The sequence below is a fragment of the Nymphaea colorata genome, chromosome 9 (assembly GCF_008831285.2).
Source record: "Nymphaea colorata isolate Beijing-Zhang1983 chromosome 9, ASM883128v2, whole genome shotgun sequence".
Classification (NCBI taxonomy): Eukaryota; Viridiplantae; Streptophyta; class Magnoliopsida; order Nymphaeales; family Nymphaeaceae; genus Nymphaea; species Nymphaea colorata.
Window position 1 is genome coordinate 16,972,500 of NC_045146.1, and position 14,560 is coordinate 16,987,059.

At 39.0% G+C, this 14,560-nt stretch overlaps 1 long non-coding RNA gene across 1 annotated transcript; it reads left to right on the forward strand.

The window, feature by feature from the left end:
• The first annotated feature begins 7,305 nt into the window (after positions 1 to 7,305).
• LOC126410393 (uncharacterized) lies at positions 7,306 to 8,268 on the forward strand. Its single transcript, XR_007574313.1, has 2 exons — positions 7,306 to 7,911; positions 8,014 to 8,268. It is a non-coding gene; the product is annotated as an uncharacterized LOC126410393 (long non-coding RNA).
• Positions 8,269 to 14,560: the final 6,292 nt, after the last annotated feature.

Below are 14,560 nucleotides of genomic sequence, written 5' to 3' on the forward strand. Positions count from 1 at the left end.
TTTTTATGCCTAAGATCTTTTGGTTGGTTCTCTCGTTCTCCCTTTCTCTCTGTCTTTCTTGTCCACAATTCCTTTAGTAAGACCATACTCTGACTATCAGAATCTCCATACTTCAAGATTTTAGTGATTCAGAAAGTCGAAAATGCATCAAATACTCCATGTCTAAAACGTTCTAACAATAATAAAATAGTTGATTCATCGTTTGCAGATTATGCTCGACACATGTTCACTAAAATATTTTTGTCGAAACTTGGGAGGTGGTGTGCGTTTCTTTTAGTTTTCTGCGCAGAATGGAAGCGGATAAAGCAAGGAGGAGAAGGGCTCACGGGCAAGTGGGAAAACTGAGAGGATGGAAGGACGTAAAATTGAATTCATTTGAAGGAAATGTGGGGAAAAACGGACAGTGGCACGCATATTGCGGCACATGCATGCACGTGGTGACGCGTGAGGCGTCCGTCCACCCAAACCCACGCTCCTCGAATCATGACTCCCTGCGTCTTTCCTGGCTTCCTCTCTGCTTTCCGCTCTGCCTCCATGTCCGTCTGCTGAGCCCCACTTTGGGGACAAAATTCGGGAGCAAAAGTGAGCTTGTTTTCTGCTGTGCTTTTTGGCTCTTGTTAGCAGTGGCCATAGCCCAAGGGAATTTGAGGAAAAAGGTGTGCCGATAACGTGGAAATGAACGGAAAAAGACACAAGAAAGAGAGAAGGAACCCTGCCGGAAGGCTGGCTGAGAACTCAAGGTTCCTGCGGGAGCCCACCACCACCCTCTTGTTCAGTTAAATCCAAGCAACTGGTCAACTACAGGTCACATGGAGTCCACATGCGTAAGTCGTAGCAGGTTGACTCGGGCTGTGAAGGCCATTGGATTCGACGACTCCCTCATTCCTGTCGACGTTCTTGTGCCCTTGCCTTCTCCTGCGTGTGCGTCCATGTGAACGCCCATCTTATGTTTCAGACAGGATCTAGCAGTAGAACCCAGTGTCCGACCATCTTTCTTCCTAGTCAAAGCACGGTATATCGATGTGCACACATATTACTCTATGGTGATTGGAGGAAAGCGGCACTGGAACTACATATTGGGCTTGGCTTAGTCGCAGGGAAGAATTTTTTCTTTTAAAATCTCTACCGGACTTGGATTAACATTTTGAATTATCTAATCGTAAAATTTTAATTTTTCAAAAAGCCTTGGCGGGGGTGGGATTTCATAGCTCTAAGGTGCATAACATCTCTCTTTTAATAAACACTGCACATAAAGGGTGTGCTTGATTGATAGCCTCATATCTCAGATCTGAGGCTGATATGGGACACATTTTATATGAAACCCACAGTGTAAACAAACAATAGGTTTCCCACTCTATGAAAAAAAGATTTGATATCCTTAGTTTATGGCCAAAACCTCATATTTGAGGTCGGATGGGAGGGGGGTTTGACATCAAATTCTTTGGATCTTGAGATTCTCAATGATCTGAAAGCACTTCGGATCTCAAATCCGAGGTAAACAATTGCCTCATAAGTATATTCTCTCCACATAAGGATTGTAATGATTCAGATTTTAATAATGTAAATATGTTAAAATCGAAAAGTCAGAGTAGTAGGGTTTGTATGTTTAGGCCTTAAACACAAGAGGGGCTCTTTCTCTTGATCTTTTCTTTATTTTTCTTTTATTAGGTCGATCTTGGGGAAATGTCTTATCACTCTAAGGGCCATTACAAAGTTTCGCCATTTTGGTGTTTGTGTATAGTTTTGCCATGCACAATGTTGTCTTGTATTGGGTCTTTTTATTGAACCCGTGAAACGAACTTTGGGCCGGCAGCTTTCAGACTAGTTGGCCTTAGGGTATTAGGTGTAGAACTTCCATTCGATTTACTTGCTCGAGTTGAAAAAGTTTCTCTAGCATGACTAGACAAAAATCTCATGGACCACATAGTATCGCAGAGTAAATGCATGTCAAATTTTACGTCCACTTGGTACTCTTGAGTATTGATTCAGTGGAACGATTATACTTGCCTTTACGTCCACTTGGTACTCTTGAGTATTGATTCAGGGGAACAATTATACTTGCCTTGAGCTCATTCCTTAACAATCATTTTGGAGTGTCCTGTTTGATTTGCATAGACTACTAATCCAGATCATCACTCTCACACAGATTCCGCTAGGTTTTTGCATCCATTTGGTCCTCAAAGCTAGTGGCTTCCTAAATTTTGATTCACTCAATTTCATTGAATTCCTTTTTAAATGGCCCCTTTTGATCAGAGGCTATGTCCTTGTGAAGTTGGTCTATGAGACAAAAGCTGTTTGCTCCCTTGGACCACTTTTAAAGCATGCATCCAAAAGTTTTCTTAGTAGGATGGAAGGACGTAAAAAAATTGCAACAAAAAATGGAACATCATATTATCCAAGCCCTTCATAGCCCTGCGTTAGGTGAAAATATATCAAGATAAAATATGAAGTAACTTAAAACCTCTTTGTTTAATTAGAAAAACTCTTCGAATCTTCGTGCATCCCCAAGCTTCTCGTTTTCTCTCGTACTAACTGTGAACGACCTAAAGCAGATGCATCATCCCTAAAGAAGGGGCAAGTGGATCTTAATTAATGAAGACAATTTTTGTATTGCTAAGACCAACATTCATGAAATGTGTCAGCTATCAAGCAGCAATCAATTTTTATTGGTAACAAGCAGTACGGCACCAAGCCAGCGCCCACACAAAAAAACAATGGACGCAGTTGGAACGAATCAAAGTGCAATCAAGTCATTTTGATCCCTCGGACAGAACCGGATTCAAAAACCACTCCAAATCCACATACAGCCTCTCACTCGGCTGCAGGTCGAAAAAATTAAATCCATATATTATTTTTTGTTTACCAGTGAGGAAATGCATATAAACACAATGTGACCGAGGCTGGTTCTTGCTAACCTAGCTAGCATGTACATCTCGCATTATTTAAGAACCCAATATATAACAATTCAAGTTTTCCTGATGTCAGAACACCATAAATTGATCTTATGGTGTTTTAATACATTGTTGACTGTTATTTCTTTGGGACTTTGAGAAACTTGGTTGCACGTACGATCACATAATTTACAACTTTTTCTTGATAAATAGATCTTAAAGATTATTTACATGCGCTTTATTTGCCACACAGATACGTACTCATACAAACGTGCAGAAGTATTTTCGCCTACCAACTAAGGCTTTGAATGGTGAATTTCTCAAGAATTTCTTTATTTTAGGAGCAGAGATCTAGATGTCATTTAAAAACCAAAGGTCAGTCATGGACTCGACAACTCTATCTCTATATCTCATTGCTTTTCAGATAATGTTTCCAATGAACTTCAAGGGAACATGATCCTTTCATTAGATAAACCCATTTTTTGCAAGGAACGCACCGATTGTTCTTCCCCTCCTCTCTTGCAAGGCCTTATTCAAATGGATCATACCATCTTGCCCATACTCATTGAGTGCCCGCCATTGAAGGCTATTATGAGGTTAGGTGCTGCTTCACGTGTTTTCTATAGTTCACAGAGCCATATGATCATAGAATAGTGTCTCATTTATGGAAGCCCCTTCATGCCAGTGCACCCGTAGGAAAATTTTTCAGCAATATTCCGTATCATTGTCATGTCCACCTTTTCACTGTCAGATCATGGCAGATGCACTGCAACTCATCAATATATTTTCCAGAACTATAACAGCTTCAGCAGTTAAATACATGGTAATTAATTCTTCTTGCTGACGCTTGCTGTTTGTTACATTGCCAAATCACTTGGAATCGGAAGTAGGAAAATGCCATGAATCTCAATTCCTCAGAAAGGCTGGGCCGAATTTCCTGTTATGGGAATCCTGCTTCCTAAACAATTTTCACTTTAAATTCGCTTTGTTTATCAAGTTCCTCTTTGTTTTCTTTATTTTTTTGTTTTTTTAGCTGTTAGTTGTGCTGTTTCGGTATATTTTTACCTGCTCTAGATATATAATTTCCTGGACAGTTTCACATATTAGTAGTTGCTCGGTCCTTTCTTCTTCAATCATCTACAAGAATGAAATGACTACTCCCTAATTCCGATTGCCGTACTGCTTCCCATTTTTTTAAAATATTCTCACTCTAGCAACTATGCTGTCCACGTGAAAGCGAGTATAGGCTTCTACGGCTTGGTAGCTGAAGCAGCGGACGGCATATGATACTGTTCCTTATAGAGTTATCACATGACAACACAAGAAAATTTTGTTATATTACAAAAATATAGCTTCGGCATGGTGGCAGTCCCTTCAAAAGTAACATTCCGATGTTCAAATTACAGCTTATGGAAGTGCAAGACCATACAAACAGAAAGCTTAAATTTAGCTTGTCTCTGCTTTGATTACAGAGCCCAAACGAAGAAGGAGATAAGCCACTCTCTTTGTCTCTCTCTCCACATCTCAGACAGATAAGATGGGAACAGAAAGTCAAATTGAGAAAAATATCATAATGACTGCCTCAATTAATTAGCACAAACCGAAGAGAAGAAAAACATAGGTACGTATGTCAAGGACATGAAAAGATTAAATGGCAGCATCTTTTTAATGTCAATTAAGGGAAAAATAATAGAAATAACTATGTTTGTGATAATTGACTGTAGCGTTTGAGATACGTGGTCTCTATTAATTATCTAGCAATTAGGTAAACGTTTGTAAATACTTCAAACCTTAAGTGGAAGATCCATGAAATTGTAAGCACTTCAGAAGTGACGATGTATTTGGAAATTCTTTACGATTGAATTTAAGTTTATTTATCTAATGCCTTATCTAAATATTCTTTTACTGCCTTCTAAGATATCAAATAATGCAAGAGCTGGCCTCTCGATTTCCACATATTCTTTGTCCCAATACAAAATACAAAATTATTGGGTCAATTTTTTTGCCTACCACAATGTATATATCTTTAAGAAATAGTAAGTTATCGGAGCTAATACATTTGCCACAACCGTTTGCATCTTCAATCCAGTTAATTAGAGTCATATATTCTAAGTTGCTTTGACTTGATCCGCTACTGTAAATGTGTCAAATCTGATGGAACCTATACATCAATTCTTTCTTTTGATTTTTTTACTAAAGAAGTGCACTTTCCTAAGCGAATCATTGTTTTTTAGGTCACAAATAGAAGTTCGACATTGAAGGATTTTAGGATCTGAAAGCTTGTTTACGTTAAACGAATCCTATATGACACATCTTTTAGGTTTAGGTTTGCAAAAGGCGAATGTCGACATATATAAAATATTAGATTGCAGATGCAAATGCTTATTGCAGACAGCGACACACACAAATTAGGCCTTGATAAACCAAAAAATGAAAAAAAAAATGGAGCTGTATTATACCCAATCTAATTAATCTTCTTATTGTCTATCTACTACACAACATGCATCGGCATCACATTTTATATGAACTCTCGCTGCCCAATTTTAGTTCAAGCTGAGTCTGTTTTGAATCTTTACACGTCAAACACCTTAAAATGTTGAAGACCATCACAAAATCGTTCCCAAGGGCCTTGTAAAATGGGATTCATCTAAATGGGTCATAAGGGATCTAGATCTATTAATACGTACCTGCGTGTGTATCTGTGCATTTATACATTTCATCTTGACAAATGTACAGGTACATTTGGAGAGCAAGCCATAAGGGCATCTGCAAACACTAGTAACCATGACAAAACAATACTAGGCAGCTCCTGTCCTTGCAGAAGGATGAAAAGAAGAGATTGAACCATGGTTGGGACTGCGTTGGCCATGGCTCACCTGCGAGCTCCGGCAGGTAAGGAGGCGGGAAGCTCAATGAGGGGACAATTGTAGAAGAGGCCCACAACAGCGAGGTCTGCACGTGGGTAGCATTCAATGTGAGAAAGAGATGTTCACGTGCATTTCGTCAAACATCTTAAAATCTTGCAAGCACATTATTCAGACTCGAGACAAAGAGCATCCATTCAACCGAAACTTTTATCATCTCTTAGCTGTACATGGAAAGACCAGAGGATGCCATCAAACTACCCTTCCCCAGCCCATAGTGTCACATTATTCTTTAAATTCATTCAATATTTGAATTTCAATTTAAAGTTTAAGTTTACACAATTAAATTTTAAATTGTTACTTTTCTGTCATTATTATCTCTCCAATTCCTTAATGTGGATTTGCTTCTGCATCCATGTTTCTGATGAGTTTCCTCAATCAGGATCCAACAACCACCAAATGAAACGAGAGCAAATGAAGCCTGTTTCGAACAGTGGAGTCGAATGGTTTAGATTCTTAATTGGAGAAACTTCTCTTTCTGTCTTCCTATAAGTATTACGGCAGAAATTCCTGCTTAAATATGAAAATGTTAGATAAGTACGCTTTCTGAGGGAAAGCAGCACCCTCTCACACCCTTATGTGGCCCAACTGCTTAAAGCATGCATGAATTCTTGCTTTTTACAAGTAGTTTAGAAGGTTGAACGTGAGTCGAACCTTTTTGGTGAAGCTTGTTGCACCACAACATCCCAACTAAGATCGAATTTCCGTCTTCTCATCGTTTCCAACTTAGTGATTAAAAATGGGTGTTCATAGTTTTCTGACAGGGAGATAATTGAATGTTAGACTTCAGAACATTTAGATAAAAATATGGTATTACCCCAAAGCAAAAATACAATTTGAATAGCTGCTTTATGAGGTTGGTGTTTCCAAACCTTTCTGTTTCCTGGTTTTACGAATCAGTTTTCCAATTCAAGAAATGTTTTGCGTCACCGATCAGACAGAATGGAGACATACTGCAACTCTCAATGTTCTATAGTTGGAAGAGCAATTTTCGAATTGTAGAAAGTCGTGCCTCGCTCCTCTTTTTGTTTCCTTTTTCACTCCAATTAGAAATGTGAGGATGACTGGCAACTGACTGATGCTACAAGACACTGTTTCTTTATTAGTTTGTGAAAATCTGGCATTCTAGACATGTTCGTCATGATCGATCCATTTGCTATCGATTATAATGAAGCTTCGAGTAGATGGTTTTCCTAGCTTAGTAAAAAAAAATTCATGCAACCTTAGAGATTGAGCAGGAAAAGTTCTATTATTCCAAAATAAGTCCGGTAAATTTGGTTACCATGCTAGTCAGATCAAAATTTGGTTTAACTTATTGATCCAAATCAAACAAAGGATTAAATCAGATCAAAAGAAAAAGGTTTGAACGCGTGAAAATTATATGTATTATTTAAACTTTTCTCTTCTTTTACTACTTTCTACTTTCCATCACTATATTTACGTGCTTATCCAAAGGGACTTCCCGCTCCATCTATAAATAACCGTTTGTCTCTTCTTCCTCCCATGCCTGCGTAGCCAATTCCTCCCACAGTATTCTTCCCTTCTCTCTCTTTCTGTGACTTCATATCATCGTTTTTCTCTTAAGATGCTCACTGTAGCGCGCAGGAGATCCAAGTGCCTCGGTTCTCCAAGGCACAGAAGAAAGGATGCAGTGATTATGTTCAGAAGGAACAGAAGAATTCCTGAGCAGCACGCTGCTCGAGGGCTGGGAACTCGAACTGTCCAGATGCTCAGAAGGAACAGAAGGATTTATCAGCACCCCATTCATGGACGTATTCAGAAGCTCGAGCAGATTGTTCCCGGATGTCGACAACTGGACACAGGTTCCATCTTCCAAAGGACTGCAGATTACATTTCCTTCCTGCAATTCCAAGTGAAGCTCATGCAAGGCCTGTGCAATGTGTATGGCCTGTAATTCAGTAGAGTAACATGAATTTTTTTTCCTCAGGAAGATAAGAAATAACTATAAGAATAAGCGCGCCTTCCTGTTTATGGTCCCTTGTGTCTATCCTTTCTATTTTACTGCAGCAACTTAAAGACAAGTCCATGCACAATTTGGTCTGTGGGAGATGCAGTGGATGCCAAACTCGTGAGAGGTAGGTTTATGCAGGTTTCTGTTGTTCTCTCCTTTTGAAAAATCTCAAATGAGATTTCTTTCTCTAACGATGATTACAAGAAACAGCAAATGAATAACGCAGGTCTTCTTCTCTGCCGTTCCAATACAAACCAAATTTGCTTGAACGGCGCTTAGTCTTCCTCAAACAACCTTTTAGTTTCCGGTCAGTTTTCTACAATAATGTCCAAGGAGCGTTATCCTGACTAAAACAGGAAGCAGAAAGAGTCTTGGGCAGCCTGTGCATTTAGCTGGCCTGGAGAAGACTGTTGCCAATCCTCAGATGGGTTCATTAATGTGGAAATTCATTTGCCAATCAGTGAATTCATAAATTTCGTCATTTGACAATTTAGTAATGCTATATAAACACGGATGCCCTGAGAGGCTGAAATTTGGCCTCATCAAATAGGCTTCAACAGTTTAGTTCTTCAATTCTTGGATGAATGGATGAGCTAACTGCATAACTAAGCCTTTCATGGCCTATTGTTGGTACAAGCCAAACGAATTGATGAGCTGCAGAATCTCTATTCCAAAGGGTCGAAAGCACCAAAGTATCTAAAAACAAGTGAAATCACTCAGTTTAGTGTATTCTGCTATCTGAATAGAATATCCTATAGCACATTTGACATGAGAAATTATAAGAAAGCACCTCGAGATCAGCAGAATATTTGAATATTCATTATTCCCTCTTTGGGCCTTTTCGGGGAACTATATCCTCTTGTTTACTGCTGAAAGTCATCTTACCACTTTCGCTTTGTAGCTAGGAATGTATGCTTGATCAATGACTGAGCCTTCATGCTTTTCATGTTGAAGGTTTCAAATAATTTTATCCATGACTTAAGAGAGTCTTTCGTAGTGGAACTGCAACTGTGTCAACCTGGTTGTAATACCAAGACGTTGCTTTTTGATTCAGCTGGTTTAATAATTCAACAGAGATAAATTTTTTTACAGTACAAAATAAGAGGGTATTTCTTGGTTGAATAATCCCGATTGATACTGGTTAACAAAGCGCAGAAAGAAGAGAGAAAACAAGGGGGAATTGGAGAACATGGGAGATGTTAAGCCAATTTTAACTTGAAAATTCTTGAAAGCTTCAGGGAAAGAAAGAACACGCAGGGAACGACAGCCTGCAGTGAACTTACTTGTGGCCTTTTACTGCAAGAAAGATATTAATCGAAGAAGAAAGGAAGACAGAAATTGTGCTTTGGGAAAGGGGGAAGAAGATGAAACGCATGTTACCAGTCGCCATCTCTTGCAGTTATTAAATGACATTCACGTGCAAAGGGCCAGCGACAACGTGCGAGAAGCGTCAAGCGTTCAAGTCTTGAACATGACATTTCATTTCTCTTGTTTTAAAAATTTAAACAGACTGGAAGCAAAAATGCAGTCCTCAAGGTCACGGGAGCAATAGAAAAACCAAAGAACGTTTCTCAAGGAGATACGCTCGGGAAAAAATAACCATGACCAGAACTGCAAACCTACAGGAGAACCTACAGTTAGAAGAATCTGATTTAGTTCGATATTTTACACCTTCCAATTCCGGTATTTGGAGAACGAGTGAACTTAATTGTAAAAAGATAGTCTATTCTAGTCCAAAACTAGTTATTCCTTATGATTATTAACATAGCCTTATTATTCGTAACATTGGCGCATCTGAGACAAACTTTGTTTTCTGATTTTAACTATGCTTATTGGCCTTTCTGATCAGGCCCACATGTATTGAAATAGACAGGCCTGACATGGGTACGGCATTTTTGTTTTTCACATATTTCTTTTGTAGAATTTTGAAGATTTTTTGTGAAATTGTGCATAATTTTTGTAAAATTTCAAGTATTTCCAACTCGTTTTGAAAAGTTTCAAAAACAAACAGATTGACCGTTGGAAAAGGTTTTTCATTTTATTTTCAAAAAATAAATGTTGGTGGAAATTTGATTTCAATGAAAAAGAACACGATTTCTCTTCTCTCGCTGTGTCTCTTTCTCTTCTTTATGAGGTAATTCGTTTAGGGTGAGAGTTTGTTCCTCTTTGTAACATGGGGAGTTCGTAGTTGACATTAGATTGACATTGCAAAGAATCTTTTGTTTCTTTTTCTCTTTCTTTTTTTCTCCTTTCTTGGAGGCATGGAATTTGAAGTCTATGGCTAGGATCGAAGCAAATTGGTGTGAGTTATCTATCCTGTCCTATTGTTCTGCAAAAGACACATGTGGTTCTCTAGTTGTTCTTCTTCTTGTTTGTTACTCCCTTTTTAAGTGGGTGGCAATGTTGTTTAACTAAGAAAGCAATCACTGATATTATGCAACTCGGCTATCACGCTCCTGCATGGAAAGCACTTGATGATCAGATTGTTCTTCCTTCTAAAAAGGAAGGCGGCCAACTTAAGCAGCTATTTCATTAGTACTTTCAATGCTCTATAGTCTATACCTCGTGAAAACATAGTTTCTTTCTTCCCTGTGTTGTGAAGGCAGGAAGAAGTCTATGATGTTAGTAAAATTGTGATAATTCGGTGTTGGGCTTGGGGTTGTCTTAAGAAGGTGACAAAATAAAATAAAATTGAAAGTATTATGCTGTTGCCCATACAAAACAAGATAAAATTCTTTGGTGTAGTTGTTGGGGCATGGACTTCCTAAACTAGCAATCTGTGCTTCCAATTGTCCACGGGAAAAGTTTAACATCTTAATATCGTAATTCATCATATATGTGAATCAGTGCTTCATGTATTTAGCGAATGAAAACCCTTGGTCATATTGCTTTGTCAGTTCTTGGGATGTATTTGATAGGAACTAGTGAGACTTTAACAAGTTAAATTATTTTCTTTTCCCGACTTTAGTTACTAGTTATGCACGTTCCTGTTAGCCCATTGCTGAAGAGAGTCCATTCCGTTTTATATATATGTAAGTTCAATCAATATATAATCAACTAGCGAGTATTAATAACAAAGTCAGTAGTTGCTTTGTATAATTCTCTTGAAGCTAACCTTGTCATGTAAAGGGCAAAGTTTCTGACAGGTTCAATGATTTCTTTTGTAAGATATGTGATTTCCTTTTATTGGAGAGGAAAATGATTTTCAGGAATCAAGAAAAATCTTTCCTTTACATCAAAGAGGAAAATCAGAAAGTGAAATTTCAGGAAAGAAATTATAATCTTTCATTCTATCACAAGATTGTGATCTTTCAATCCCAAAATTTGTGGGATCTGTATACACCTGTAAAGTTGTATAAATACCTCATCATATATGAAATGAAGTATCTTTGTTGGCTCACTCATTTTCTTCTTTTCTCTCGTTTCATCACATTATTCTTCACATGGTATCAGAGCTACAGTAGAAAGAAAAGTGAGAAGAGGTGGCCATCGTTGATCTATCTAGCCGCTAGGACCAAAAAGTTGGGCGGAAGTTGTGCCCCAATCCTTTCTCTGGTTCTCTAAGCTGAGGATCTTGCTTTGTCCTCAACTCCTTGCTCTCCGCAAGAACCCATCTCTGTGGGACGTTCTTCCGCAGCACCGTCGGTCGAGGTCATCCTCCTCGATCCCATCTCTGCTCCAGCAGCCAGGGGAAGCCGACAAGAATCGAGTTTTTTTTTCTTGGGCATTTCTGTCTTCTCGGCGCCTCGTATTCTCCAGCAGCGTCTGCCTCCTTCACGCCATGAGGAGGAGGTCGCCCAACGAAAGAAGGTCTTCACGCCATTAGGAGGAGGTCGTCCATCTCCTCTGCCTTCTTCACGTCTTCAGGAGGAGGAGGTTGCCCATTGAAGGAGGGTTTTTCACCCACCGTCAGGGAGGGTTATCGACCATCACCGTCTCTCCTTCCTCTGTCTCTCAGACCGGGAGGTGTCTACATCTCTCTATCGCTCTCTCCTTCTCTTTCTTTTCAGAGATCAGAGGCGAAGAGGTCATTTGGCAGGGCAGACTCTGCATGTGTGCTGGTCATCTTCATCGTCTCGCTCAGACCTCTGTTTCTGAGCTTTTTCCTAGAGTGTCGCTCGATTCTTCAAAAGGAGCTCTTCATAAGGCCGTGTAGGGTTCTTGCGTCCGCAAGCCCCCGTCCCGGATTGCTCTCTTTGATTCGTTCCTGGATCGCTCTCTCGAGCGCTCCCCTTTGCTTCAGGCCGCTTCTTTGATTTGTTCTCGGATCGCTCTTGAGCACTCCCTTTTGCTTTAGGAAGCTTCTTCGTGAGACAATCTAAGGGACGAATATTCCTAGCCAAAGAATCATTGGATTGAGTAAGGGATTCTCTTCTAATAGGATTCAGATTTGGATTTGAAGCTTCACGCACTATACTAATTTTTGTGTGCATTCAATATTTTTCACATGGCGACAACTCCTGTGGTTGATCGGACTACTGGTGAACAAAATGAATCACCTTTCATCATGCACCAATCTGATAATCATGGTGCTATTCTAGTGACAAATCCTCTTGTTGGCGACAACTATTCTACATGGCGACGGACAATGAAGATGGCCCTTAGTGCCAAGAACAAGTTCGGATTTGTTGATGGTTCTATTCTAAAACCAACAACCACCAATTCAGACTATATGGCATGGGTTCGCTGTAATGATTTGGTTCTATCATGGATTCTCAATTCATTATCCAAGGAGATAGCGAATAGCGTCATCTATGCCAGTGAAGCTCATGAAGTTTGGATTGATCTTCAAGAACGTTTCTCTCAAGGTAATGCTACTCGTATTTGTTAATTGAAGACGATGATATCTGATTTACGTCAAGAACAAAATTCGTTGGCTGTCTACTTTACTGCACTCAAAACTTTTTGGGATGAACTTGGATCTTATTCGACTGTGTCTGCATATACTTGTGGTGCATTCAAAGAGTTTCATTCATGCCAAGATCAGGAAAAAATTTATCAGTTTTTAATGGGGTTGAATGAAAGTTTTAGCAATCTTCGTAGTCAGATTCTTGCTATCGATCTTCTACCCAACATTAATAGGGTCTATGCTATGCTGCTTCAAGAAGAGACTCAACGTCTTCTCACACCAAAAATGTCTGGATCAAATAACATAGCTCTTGCAGCCAGGTCTTCTCCTACATTATATACCAAAAAGAATCTGATAAGGACACCTAATGCTACTCGCAATCGTCCTCAACCAAAATGTGATCATTGTGGAATGCTCGGCCATATAAAATCACGATGTTATGTGCTTCATGGATATCCTCTAAATCATCCTAAGGCTGCAAGTTCAACTGGCGATTCTTCTAAAATTGACATGGCGCAACAGGGTGGAACATCAACTAACAATGTAAAAGTCAACATTGTTTTGTCACAACTTACCGAAGAACAGGTCAGTTAATTGGCATCTTGGTTAAATGTTCATACTTCACCGACTGCTGCTAATCTAGCAGGTAAACAATCATTCCCAATTCTTTTTCCTTGGGTTATTGACACTGGAGCCTCAGATCACATGTCACCTCATTTACATTTGCTCTTTAATATCAAAACTCTACCAAAACATCGTGTGATCAACCTTCCAAATGGACATCAAACACTAGTCTCTATTACTGGAACCGGTTATCTTTCAGCCACTATTCAGCTTACTGATGTCCTATATATTCCTGATTTTAAATACAATTTATGATCAGTTCCAAAGTTTACCAAGACCACTAATTGTATTGTTGTTTTTCTTTCAATCTATTATGCTTTCCAGGACCCTTTGTCGAGGAAGCTGATTGGAGTGGGTAACTTGAGCGGTGGACTTTACCATCTTCTTCTTCCAACGGCTTCACATGCTTTGTTTGCTTCTCCTAGTAATAAGACAGCTCATATATGGCATATGAGACTTGGACATCCTTCATTTGATCAGACTTTTTCATTGAATAAAAACATTTCTATTTCCAAGCATGATTCTCCTTGTGATGCATGTCTTAAAGCTAAGTTCACTCGTTTGCCTTTTCCAACTAGTACTAGTAGAGCAAGTGATCCGTTCGGCTTGATTCATTATGATATTTGGGGAGGATATGCTACGTCATCACACACGGGAGTACAATACTTTCTCATCATAGTAGATGATTTTACACGAACAACTTGGGTCTTCTTGATGAGGTTCAAATCTGAAACATTTTCCTGCTTAACTCGTTTTTGTGCAACAGTTTTTACTCAATTCAATACTCATGTGAAATGTATTCGGAGTGATAATGGTGTTGAATTTATAGCTAATAAAATGCAAACATATTTGCATGTGTTATGCCAAAAATTTAAATCCACTGCATAAGTTCTCATCACGTGCACACAAATGTGTTTTTGTAGGTTATCCTCACAATAAAAAAGGGTATCGTGTATATGATTTAGATACCAAACAAATTTTTACAAGCAGAGACATAACTTTTTTTGAGTATCATCTTCCATTTCTGACAAAAAATTATCATCCTAATGATTTGAACAACGTCGTTTTGCCTCAACCCCAAGATGATTATCTCGATGAGAAGTATATGACACCGTGTGAGCATGGCATTCCAAAAAATTCTTCCCCACTATCATCCATTCAGTATCACGAGTCCATCAACAATGACCAAAATTAGCCAGTCTCTCATGTCAGACTCACTTGCTCTATGCCGATCCAGTAGCACTCTGTCATTCCCCTTCCTACGTTTAAGACTATGTGTGTTCCAATGTGATGGTTACAA